The following is a 13,119-nucleotide window of genomic DNA, read 5'->3' as shown; positions in this document are numbered from 1 at the left end:
GCTGGTCAAGCCGTTTATTTAAAAAATGAAACATAGTTTTGTTGTGGACTTCTTATAATACTAATGATTCTGTTGTTCAGTGGCAAATAAAATGGTATGGCTACTGATAGTATCGCTTCACTACTTGTATTCAGCGGTCAGAGGCGAGGACCTTCCCGAAATTATCAGGAGTAATTTCCCAAATCAGCTTACCAATTTCTTTAATTTTAATGTTCCGTGTAAGCCTTTTAATTCCCCACCGAAAGTATTGCCTACATCACCAGTGTCTTAGTTTCTGTTGAAGTGAGAGTTGGTTACATGACTATTCTTTCGTGTCGGAGTAGTCTGAATTCTTCATACTTAGCGATGCTTACTGATTTTCAGTGTGCTCTTAAAATAGTAAATATAGTATTTGTTACTGAACATAATAGTTTTGAAAATTTACAGTTTTAGTATTTGCGTCGTCTTCATTGAAGTATTCCTTAACCACCTTTCTTTCAGTGTCAAAAGCATCTGATAAACCAAAGACCCGCTGCCACACAGCGTAACTGAGTAGCACGTGGTACACATCATTAAATAGCTGAGTATGAAGTGTGCTGCCGTCTACAGCCGTCACCTGGAAGCTTTTATCTAGGGCAGGGCCGGCCGCGGCGTGCCAAACTTCACACGTGCAGTGTGTGCATGCCACGTGTAAGCCAAGGATCGTCTTGTCACTCGGATTTGCTCGGCATTTCATTCAGGATTGTTGTGCGCCATTTTTCAGTCGGCACAAGTCCCTTCAGTTCGGCAGAATCATGCTGTAAGTGCTGTTAACAGCTTCACTGTTTTATTATCATTTTTATTATTTGCATCTTATAACCGACATAAAATAACACACTAAGTGAAATGAAGAACTTCCAAATGTCATACAAGCAACAAATTACATTTATGTGGAAAAAGAATCATAGTAGGCCTTGTAAGAATTAGCAATGATGTTGCTGTTAACCAAATTGTCTAACTCTTGAATTTTGTTTCCCGAGAGGGTCATTTTTGTAGTATAAGCAGGTTTCAGATCCAGATTACTCCCATCTACATTCCCTGTTAAACGCCTGTTTCTCCCTTTGAACTGAACTTGTCCCCACTCGGACTGTTTGTAACTGTTCTTATATTGAAACACATCACTTCCATTTTCTCGTCGAAATAATTTAATTTCGGACACTTTGAAAATACTCCCGTCAACGTCCTTGGCCATGTAAAGAGCTATCTCATCATGCAAAGCTTCAAATGGTTCAAATGGCTCTGAGCACTATGGGACATCATCTGAGGTCACCAGTCTCCTACACTTAGAACTACTTAAACGTAACTAACCAAAGGACATCACACACATCCATGCCTGAGGCAGAATTCGAACCTTCGACCATAGAAGCAGCGCGGTTCCGGACTGAAGCGCCTAGAACCGCTCAGCCATAACGGCCGGCTGCAAAGCTTTAATGTCACTGAACTCTGAAAAACCCATTTCTCTGAGATGTAGCGTACTTCCATTCTTTTTTGCATTTCTGATGACTGATATGTACTGATCGGATACATAGACTGGCTCTGACTTCTTAGCACTCTTAACTGCTCTCTCAGTGGTGCTGTGAACTCCGTCTCCCTCGTTCTGGGTGTGACCAGAATCCAGCCTTTGTACTGCACACAAGTACGTTGCAATCATGTATCTGAAATAGAAGAGAATGACATTTTAATCAATGTGATTTTTACAACACAAACATTTTGTTACATGATTTCTGCGAATCACGGAACAAAAAATCCGATGTTAAATTCGGTATCGAATATATGCGTGTAGGCGTCATAATTTGTAGCTGGCAGGTTAGGTATGATCGCTCTGAAGAGTAATTTCTGTGCATTTCTGCGGTGGGTAAGCCACCATCTGAATACTCTTGTTGTGTCACTTCTTTTGCATAGTGACTCACAACATGGGGAATTGAGTTTATGTTATTCCTAACTGCCTCCAAGATTTCTGGATCAAAATGGTTCAAATGGCTCTGAGCACTGTGGGACTTAATATCTGAGGTCATCAACACCTTAGAACTTAGAACCTAACGACATCACATACATCCATGCTCGAGGCAGGATTCGAACCTGCGACCGTAGTGGTCGCGCGGTTCAAGACTGAAGTGCCTAGAACCGCTCGGCCACAGCGGCCGGTTTTCTCGATCAGTCTTACAGTGTTTTCCACGTTGTCCCCTTTCGTCCACAGGTGCCACCCCAGTCCCAGTCCTTTTCACTTCGATAACGGTACGGATTGGCCTCTCAATTATTCCAAAGCGTTTATCATAAATGTTTTGCGTACACGAATCTTCTGTTCATCTTTCACCAAGTAGAAAACGAAATTCGGCTTTCTAGTTTCTTGGGCAGTAATCCGACGACATTTGAGAACGAGCCTTTCAATGCAGTTTAGGAAATCCCATTGTCTTTGTAACGATCCCAGTGCCCAGTAATTCGTGAACAGCTGACATCTATAATCTTCTGTTACTTTCTTTGTACATGAGAAGATACAATTATCATTATAAAGTGTGGGCTTAATAGGTGTTGCTCTATGCTATTGACCCGTCCTTGTAGTTCAATTATCATGGAGGAGTTTATTTCCCTTGTCCCTTTGTTAATATATGTGAACGCCCGTTTGACATTTTATAAATAAAGTTTTTTTTTTGTATGTCTCACTGTCTCTGGACGTTTATATAGTGCACGGTGTAAGTGTCATCTTTACAAAATTCAACAAGGTCTGGCCTAGTCCAGTGTCTGGATTGTGTACACACATGTACCTTTTGCATACTGAGCAACCACTGTTGTGTATTTGTAACATGGTGTAAGTATGAAATCTTATTGTAACACAAAGAGTCATGGCATGACAAATATATGACATTTTAACAAATGGTACATTTATAAAATCATAACCTTCTTATAACATAATTCATAAACAGAACAAATGAGTACTTTACGTTCGTTGAGGCGCATGTTATTCATTTGAATCCACACTGACACACACACACACACACACACACACACGGCACAAGTTTCTTGCAGGAACGGAAGTGACATTAATTCTGACTAGCAAGTTGGGGGATGGCTGACAGCTGAGAAGAGAGCAACGTCGATTACCGAAATGGCGCCACATGCACCCGCATCTTCTTGAGGCAGGATGGCTCTCACCTAAGAGCTTGTTGTTGACATCCTGTCCGACAGGCACAAGACCCCATCAGTGCATCTATGATCGGTGACCTCTCGCTGCTCAGCCACAGGTCATTGCTCCTTCTATAGACGTTTTAGCTCAGGCCCTCAAAGTTGGTGTCATTAGGCACAAAAGGTCAGCTGGGCTGTCGTTCCACCTGACGTGGCGAGCAACAAATACAGCTTGGCTGCTGAGTTGACCACCGTCCCCGTCGATTCAGGGCGTGGTCTGCATGCCATCACCACCGTCAGCTGTGGTCCCCTCATTGCTGTCGTCCTCGTTCCTTGTCAGCTCGTGTGTGGTGTGCCAGGCGTCGTAGCTTCAACTCCCTCTTGCTCAGTTACGCCACCTTAACGCACTAAGACAGCTAGTTTTAGTACATGGAAAGTGCTCATGTTTAACCATCAGTACCATAATTTTTTTAACGTTTGATTGAAGACAGTGAACTTATTTCATTACAAAAGGAATAATTTTACTTGTTTGTAAATCAACTTCAGGATCAATTAAAATAGAAATGTAACAGAACTTTTTTATACATAAACATAAAAATGTACATGACAACTTGCTTCACAGTCGTTGACACACACACACAATCAAGGGATACGGAATCAAGATTATCTGGACAGGATCCCACCACCATTTCTAACTACCAATTCCTACGACTGACACGATGTTGGTCAACCCGACTATATATCTACTATTTACTACTTTTTATCTCTAATCTTGTTTTTTTTCTTCTGAATTCCCTATTTGGGAGACGTCCCTCTTATTGTGCCAGCGAACATGAATAAAACACAACAAACTTAGACATGTGTCAGTCTTATCAAGATTTTTGTTGAAAGTTTGGATAGCGTCCTTTATTGTGTTCTATTGCGACACCTCTTCTTCCCTCTGTTTTCTTCCCGTTTTCTCCTTTTGTCACGAATGGCTTTATAATGCCTGTGAACATGTTTTGGATTAGCAATGTCATAATCACACAACACAAATATAACTCACTGCTCACACACGCAGTTGTTACATTACCTTGGTATCAACAAGTAGTTCTGGCGTATTAATTGCATCCTGTTCACTGGGTGCGCTAATTCACGCAACTGCGCATAGCTGTCCATCTCTTACGTATTCAGGGTCATACGAGATGCATCGGTGCGTCCTCGTAACGACCTATGGGACTGGCCACCTTAAATATGTTCTCCAAGGACGGAAATACAATTATGGTGAACCTTCCTGTAATTTACAGAGTTCCTAACCTATCTTTTTCTAAGGGTACGCCCAGAAATACTTGTTTTCCATTCCTTAATCATGTGTTTTTACAAAATAATCTAGTGCACTTCACTTTCTCAGCGTCGAGAAGCGAGATATCATTATTAATAATAAAAACACAAAATATAGGCACATTTAAACGAGACATTCTACCACTAAGATCAGTACATACACAAACAAACAAGACTTAAGAAAAAATCCTTATTCTAAGCCTATATTTACTACGTCCGCACTCTGGTCTAGTCATTCGTAATCCTGCCTGTTAAGGTGGGATGGACCGGGCTTCGGAGGGCGCACTTCGACCTCTTCCTGGTTGTTATTTTGGTAACCATTAATCCTGTTCCTTCCCGATTGCTGATTACCGCCCCAAGTCCTTTGTGATTTATTGTGTTGCACCGGAGAGTGTCGCTCTTCTTCCGTGTACCCTCTTTTCGAGTTTCCATTACTCTTATCTTGATTCTGGCCGTTGTAGTTCGGTACTGGGCTACTATCCAACTGGGGTCCGTTATTGCGGCGGTTGTTATTTTGTTCACGCTGTCGGCGTTTCTCCCACGCCTGTTCCTCTTGAAATGCGAATTCCAGTTCGCGCAAAATGCCCTTAAATACCTCAGTATCGCTACCACAACGACCGGCAAATGATTGTTGATACGAGATGAGAAGTTTCATGTAGTATAATCTGATGATTTCCGCACTGCTACACGGGTTGTCTAGGTACTGGTTCCTTTTTGTCATATTTTCTAAAAATTTGACCGGACTCCGGTACCCTGCCCCTTCCATATCTCTGGACATAATAATTTCTAGTTTGATCCTTTCTTGGGTTTCTTTAGACCAATACTTGCCCAAGAAGGAATTTTTGAATTCTTCGAACGAGACGCTCGTCTTCGCTACATTTCTCATGTACTCAGCCGTCGCGCCCTCCATATGGGAGCACACAAAATCCAGCTGGTACATCGATGGCCAGTGTGGGGGCAAAGATATCTCGAATTGTCCCATAAAGGTGTTTGGATGCAACCTATTACCTTCGTACTTGTAGTGATGGAACTTTCGGACTGATACAAAATGCTTGTAGTCAAACCAGTCATCATTCCAGTTATCATTTCGACCGTTGTTACGATTCGTATGAACTTCGGGACGTGGGCTAATTCGTTCCGACACGCTAACGTCATCTCTTCCCCCACTGTATGTTGGACAGTTGTTCGGTACATCTAATCAGCCGACAGCAATTGTGCTCACTGGACTGCTGCGCGCCGTCCGTGTTTACCTCGGTCGTTGCCTCAGAGCTGTGAATCAAGGCGTGGCTCCCGTTGCTTATAGTGTCAACTTTGTCACACCGTGAAGCACTTATCTGTGTTCCGACAAGTGACGGTTCAGTCGACGCAGTAATTACACACTTCTCCTTTCCTGATGTCTCTGTAATGAGACGTTTTACCTCGTCCTCTAAATTTCTTTTTAATATCGCCACCTCCTCTTTCAACATCTCGTTAGACCCTATGTCCGGTTGCTCTTGTTGCTTTTCTTCAGCACGTTTTATCCGGTTCTGTAGCCTTGATAACATGACCTTTCCTACTTTTGCCGTGCTTTGCGTGGAGTCCCGAGTTTCTCTCGCTATTTTCCTTGCACCTTTCGCAATTAATTTGGCTTCAATTGCCATTCGTTTGATGATGGCAATCTCTTTTTCTATTTTGACGCCGAGATTCTTTACCTCCTCTTTTACTTCCCTATGAACTTCTGTGAGCCTATAGTTCAGCTCCGAATTCGCCTTTTTAATTTCGGCATTAAGGTTGTCTTTCAGCTCCGAATTCGCCTTTTTAATTTCGGTATTAAGGTTGGCGCTCTGCTCTTTCAGCTCCGTATTCGCCTTTTTAATTTCAGCATTAAGGTTGGCGCTCTGCTCTAAGTTCACCGTTTGCATCTGTTGCAACAGGTCCGTAATGATTTTGAGAGTAGCCGCATTTTGATCCTCGTCCTTTTGTGGTTGAAAATGCGACTCTTCTCCTCTGTTCTGAGGGACCCTTCGATACCTAGACAAGTATCATATCCGCGCCCCCGTCGGATCACTTGAGAATGAATCGTATGATAATGGTCGGACACCGTTTTGTTCCAACACACTCTGGCTTCTTAGGCTGGATCTTCCATACTTATGGATTAATCCTGTACTCCCTGCGTTCCCCGAGCCCTCAGTATCACTGCCTGAATCAACGTCCTTGCTATTCAGCGGACTAAACCAGTAGTGAGACACAGTTTCACGAAGTTGCAGCTCTCGTTCGTCACGCTCATCGGTAGAGCTTTCCCCACTATCACCCATGTTCTCCCGAGTAACAAACTGATTATATTCTGCCGTTGTCTTGGCTTTTCCCCTCGTTATCAATTGCACTTTTATGTTACACGAAAACTCAGAACCAAGGTACCCCTAACTCTCAATAATTAGGTAACGCAAAACATATATCAGGACACAAATTGATACACTGGGTGTGAGCAGTGACCTGACAAACAGTTGAAGAAGCATTCCCCCAAAGCGGCTAGTACCAATGATTGTGTTCTGTGTGCTCAGCATCGGCTGATTACGGCACTGCACATCATAAGTACTCCAACAAATCACAAATACATTGCACAGGCACCTATAAATATCAATTTGAAAGGATAGCACATGAAGAAGACAATGTAACTTATTGTAACTAGTGCTACTCGTGTTTCAATTAAAATTTGCTAAGTAATGGATCATGTGGAAAAATTTCCTTTTTCAAGACTACTTCCTAACAAAACCCGAAGTATCGTATCCTGGCATGGGTCTGCCATATGTAACACACCACCTGTCACTTATCTGGTTTTGGTGTGTGTTCACCCCAGCTAATTGACTAACAGATCAACAGAGAGTGCAAAACTGCCGCAATATCGGATAACGTAAAGAAAGTAATAAGGCCCTGTGACTCCAGATTGAACTGCAGTGGCAGTGTTTATTAATTGATTCAGAATTGATCACTTTTAATTAAAAAGGGGTGCACATTGATGTTATATTCAGCAATTGAACACCAGATGCAAAGGTTGAACATAAAATTAATTAAGGAAATGACTTGGGATTTCAACTACTTGATTGAAAACAGATGCAGTCGATTAGCACAAATTTATTTTAACTCCCAATCTTCCATCATCACATTACATGACCCTCCTATCAGGCAGTGGTAATAAATTGCATTTACGTGGAGTAAAGCATGATAAATCAAAATTAATTCCTATCGACTGACGCAGGCGTAATGCGAAGTGCGAGAAGAATTCCCTAATACACGGCCCATGAAATCCTCATGGAAACTTTGCCGACGTGATCCAACAAATTAATGTGGCCTAATTCAAGCCGGAGCGGGTGAAATATCACCGAATTCAGCGTGGCGGGGAAGCGTCGTTGTGAGGACATCGGCTCGCATCGTGGTGCTGCAAGGCTGTGCTCGTCTATTCCCTCCTAGCTATCTTGCTGAGTACATAGCTGAACCAAAACTTTCTATCTCCAAGCTCAATCGTTCTATTTGCTAACTGCAGAGATGCTCACTTTCTCTCAGGCAAGCTGAGTAAAGCACGCCACGTCCGCACTCTAGGCAAGCTGGGAACGGAGGACCACTACAGAGACTTCACCCAGTCCATTCTTCGCCTCTGTTTCCCCCCCAGAAAAGTCACTTACGCCAATTGCAGCGCAACTCGCGTTAATTATGCGTCGCTTCCCAGCGCCAACCAATGCCTGCTCTGGGAAGTGAACAAATGCCCACAAAATTTCCCTTCCTCTCAACTTCTGCTATTTAGCTCCTCCCAGGCCACCCATCAAGGTTAGTGTCTGCACAAAACACCAATTTTTTCGGACTTCTGACTCCCAGAAGAGTACTTCAAACTCCTTGGTCCTATGTTCCCATCGGAGGCCGGCGTATTTCATTCTGTCGCTCTTCACCTGATTTACTTCAGACTCTGCAGAGTGTGAATTCAGTGTGAAGTTGCTATAGTCATGAACACGCATATTTTGGCCTCTGTTGACCGCTCCACCATAGCTTTGCGTTGCTTTCTTGCATGTTTCACTGAAAACGGGACGACGGACATTTATCAACAGGCGTACAAGTTCCACGTCTGCTTCCTAGTACACCAGCATGGGATCAACCACCCACTCACTGTCACTCATCTTAAGGCAGCTGGCGGCTGCACCCCATTACAGCTTTCTCAGAGCTTGAGCCACCCCAAGCTGCCTATTGTCGTTTCCCTTCACTGCTCCCCAGCCGGCTACGGTCAACTCTCTATACTTCCCAGGGATAAACTAGCCTCCAGTAAATCGACGCGTTTCCACAAAGTTTTCATGTCGTGTGAATTACTTTAAAACCATCACCCGACATTAATTATTCCAATACATCAATACTATACCCTCTACAAGTTGCATTGTGCCTTGTCAGTCATTTTTGTTCAGCCCTACTGTGTACTCAACGTGAGTTAGGTGATCTTTAATGACTTCATGTAAGGGGCATAGTTCTTGCCATCTTACAATGTAATCAGTCCAACCAGCCTTCCAGGTTTTACCGTCTTACCAGAATTATTCACTGAAATACAGTGCTCCAGTCTCGACCAAAATTTTGTTGTGTCTCCGGTATTTTCTGTCTACATTCACCTACCAGTCTCACTGTGTGGGCTACAAATCAGTACATATTCTTTTGATTAGTCAGAGAAGCCCAAATCTGACATGGTCGAGTGTGGGACAGCAGACCACTCACCATTTGATCGTCCTGTGTGTGTGTGTGTGTGTGTGTGTGTGTCTTTACTGGCGTTTCCATGGGGCACATGACAAAGCTGTTCATTCAGTCATAACTTTGGAGAGACGCGACGTTTTTTAATGATCTTCTGCCATGTACTGATGGCCACAGCAACGTCCAAGACGACTGTCCATCTGCAAATGCCACCTGCTCTTGTTTCCTAAGTCGATCCCTTTTGCGGCAATTGTAAACAGTTCGTGGTCAATATATCGTTTAGCAACTGATGACATATGTGTTCAGTGAATAGATCTGTGCCGGCCGCAGTGGTCTCGCGGTTCTAGGCGCTCAGTCCGGAACTGCGCGACTGCTACGGTCGCAGGTTCGAATCCTGCCTCGGGTATGGATGTGTGTGATGTCCTTAGGTTAGTTAGGTTTAAGTAGTTCTAAGTTCTACGGGACTGATGACCTAAGATGTTAAGTCCCATAGTGCTCAGAGCCATTTGAACCATTAGAGCCAATAGATATGTAGTTTCCGTTCTGTGGGCCTTGTTGTGACTGTTAGTGAAACAATGGTGGGCTTTCGGGTCTTCGGCCCATTTATTTCCAAATTATGCACAATACTTGGACGACTGAGCCACCTGTGCTCATCAAAACAACCAAATGCCAGAACAACCACAAGCTGTAAGAAGTGTGTCAGAACTCTCCATTACATTGAAAACAATATAGCCAACTTAACGCTATTCTTTGCGTCGTGTAATATTGGAAATAAATAAGCACTCAGATATCGATAGTAACAATGTGAGGGCGAAACACGGGAGCGCGATTCTAAGCATTGTTGTGAGACGAGGTGTGTCTGCGGGAGTGGAAGTAGTAGTGTCGGTGGAGAGCTCGGAGACAGAAGACGTGTCACGCTGCCCTTTCATTTACATAGCCAGGAGAGATTTAGATGGCTTAACTACGCTTGAAGATGGAATTCAGGGTAAAATTCACAAGCATAGCGTAAAGCATAATTGCAGGGCTAGGCTCCTGATTGTTAGACCGAGTTTGCAATAATCCCACGTTTTTCCTGTGAGTTAAAAAGAAACCTCCTTATCCCTCGAATAATAATAATTATTCTTCACATCTAATTAATAAATATGCTGTGATTATTAAATGTTAATGTAACTTTGAAATCGAAATAATTCGTTAATCTGGCACTCAGCCATTATTGATATTTAGTTGTCACTGTCTGTTATTGGTCACAATGATTTCTAAACTTTTTAAATAGACTTAATTTGTGAAATCCCTTTTTGCAAGTTATTTAGCAGTTAACAAAACCCAAGCAAACTCAGTTTTATTAAATTGATTCTTAGTGACAATGAGCTGCACCCACTGCTGCTGCGAATTTCTGTAAACCACATGGAAAAAGGCAGTCATCTATAGGGGTGAGATCAAACTCAGGGCGCAAACAGAGACACTGACACACCTCAACATGTCATGTACTCTAATCCAGTAAATTCCGTTTCAAAAGCCAGATTCTCTATCACTTGCAAATTCTTGTTCAAAAACGCAGTCAGATAGCTTAGGTATTCGTTGTTACAGGTTCATTTGTTACTGTACTTTTTCATATTCAAATACGCAGTCAGTTAGCTCATCCAAATGTTATTAGTTTTACGTTTGCCATGTAACAATCTGTTGAGGGCTTAAATGACAGTGAAACCGACACTCATACAACACGCACACAGTGTTATGCAGGTTAGATACTGAATACTGATACCTCAGGTTGCTTATCGAGTCCATTTTCCAAGCTGAACATAGACAACCTCGTGAGATCACATGTATGGGTGAAACGTGTTGTGAGGCACTTCAGCCCAGTTTGTCTGTCTTAGTGTGTAACCACCAAACCTCCGATTCTTTAAAGAATCCACATCCATGTATAAAACAGCTTTAAGCTTCCCATTACATTGCAAGTGAGTTAATATGTCAAATATCCGGCTGTAAGCACGTAAGTGACAAAAAAATTTAGAAAACATTTGAAATTATACTCAAGGTATATACGTCGCGTCATTATGAAACACTAGGTAAGACAGCCAGGGGAATCTGAGCGCTACATTAACCAAAAGCATGTTTTTCATGCATTTCGGTGTTTATGACGTCATGCACTTCAGAACCAAAAAACCTGGTACACCGGCCTAATATCGTGTAGCGCCCCCGCGAGCACACAAAGGTGCCGCAACACGACGTGGCATGGACCCCACTAATGTTTGAAGTATTGCTGGAGGGAGCTGATACCGTGAATCCTGCAGGGCTGTCCATAAATCCGTAAACGTACCAGGGGGTGGAGATCTCTTCTGAACAGCACTTTACAAGGCATCCCAAATATGCTCAATGATGTTCACGTCTGGGCAGTTTTGTGGCCAGCGGAAGTGTTTACACTCATAAGAGTGTTCCCGGAGCCAATCTAGCAATTCTGGGCGTATGGGGTGTAGAATTGTCCTGCTGGAATTGCCCAAGTTCGTCGGAGTGCACAATGGACATGAATGCATGCAGTGGAACAGACAGGATGCATACGTACATGTCATCAGTCAGAGTTGTGTCAAGACATATCGGGGTGGGGGGAGGGGGCTCCCATATCACTCCAATTCCAAACCCCCCACACCATTACAGAGCATCCTCCACCAGCTTATACAGTCCCCTGCTGACATGAAGGTCCATGCATTCATGAGGTCGTCTCGATACCCGTACACATCCATCTGCTCGGTACAATTTTAAAAGAGACTCGTCCGACCAGGCAACAGTTTTCAGTCATCAACAGTTCAATGTCGGTGTCGATGGGATCAGGTGAGGGGTAATGGTTTGTGTTGTGCAGTCATCGAAGGTACACGAGTAGGCCTTCAGCTCCAAAAGCCCATATGGATGGTGTTTCGCTGAATGGTTCGCACGCTGATACTTGTGGTGGCCCAGCATTGATCTGCAGCAATTTGTCAAGAGTTGCACCTTTGTCACGTCGACGATTCTCTTCAGTCGTCATTGGTCAACGATTCTCTTCAGTCGTCATCGGTCCCGTTCTTGCAGGATCTTTTTTCCGGCCGCAGCGATATCGGAGATTTGATGTTTTACCAGATACCTGATATTCACAGTACACCTGTGAAATGGTCGTACGGGAAAATCCCCACTTGATCACTACCTCAGAGATTCTGTGTCCCATCGCTCGTGCGCCGACTATAACACGACGTTCAAACTCGCTTAAATCTTGATAATCTGCCGTTGTAGCAGCAGTAACCAATCTAAGCAATTGCGCCAGACACTAGTTGTGTTATTTAGGCGCCGTATTCTGCCTGTTTACATGTCTCTGCATTTGAATACGCATGTCTATACCAGTTTCTTTGGCGCTTTACTGTATCACCACCGCATTGATGGGTAAGAGGATAGAAGTTTGCACGTTCATTGAGTGTTGCATTTGCGCTGCTAACAGAGTCGGTAATAGACCAATAAATTTAAAATACTATCTCTGATGTTTAAGTTTTACTGCAGGAACAGCGAAAATTCAGTAAGTAATAAAGTTCTCTCCTTTTGTAAATTTGGGTGTCTTGCGGGAGGGAGGGAGGAGGGGGTCAGTCTCTGTAAAAAGAAGTTTTAAATTATGTGTAAAGTTTGCTGCGAGTTGCTAAGTTGTGTCATTCTCAAATATTGGATGAAGAAAGTCGTGGCAGTTATACTGCCTCAAGAGCACAATTGGTTTTTGACTGTAACACATTTCTGTGTTGAACTATTAAAATAAGTTTATATCACTTAGTGGGTGTTGACAGCATTTTTAATTTTTAAATTCGCTCAGTAATCACACGAAGTTTTGAGGACCAAATTTTTTTTGCCTCTGGAAACCGTCTGGTAGGCCACCAGCAGATGGTTCTGCTTTCTGGGTTGGCCGCTCAGTGATAACAGGTGGCGCGCTGCCAGCGTGCGGCAGACTACGGAGGG

The sequence above is a fragment of the Schistocerca nitens genome, chromosome 11 (assembly GCF_023898315.1).
Source record: "Schistocerca nitens isolate TAMUIC-IGC-003100 chromosome 11, iqSchNite1.1, whole genome shotgun sequence".
NCBI lineage: Eukaryota > Metazoa > Arthropoda > Insecta > Orthoptera > Acrididae > Schistocerca > Schistocerca nitens.
Note: the sequence above shows the minus strand (reverse complement) of the source record.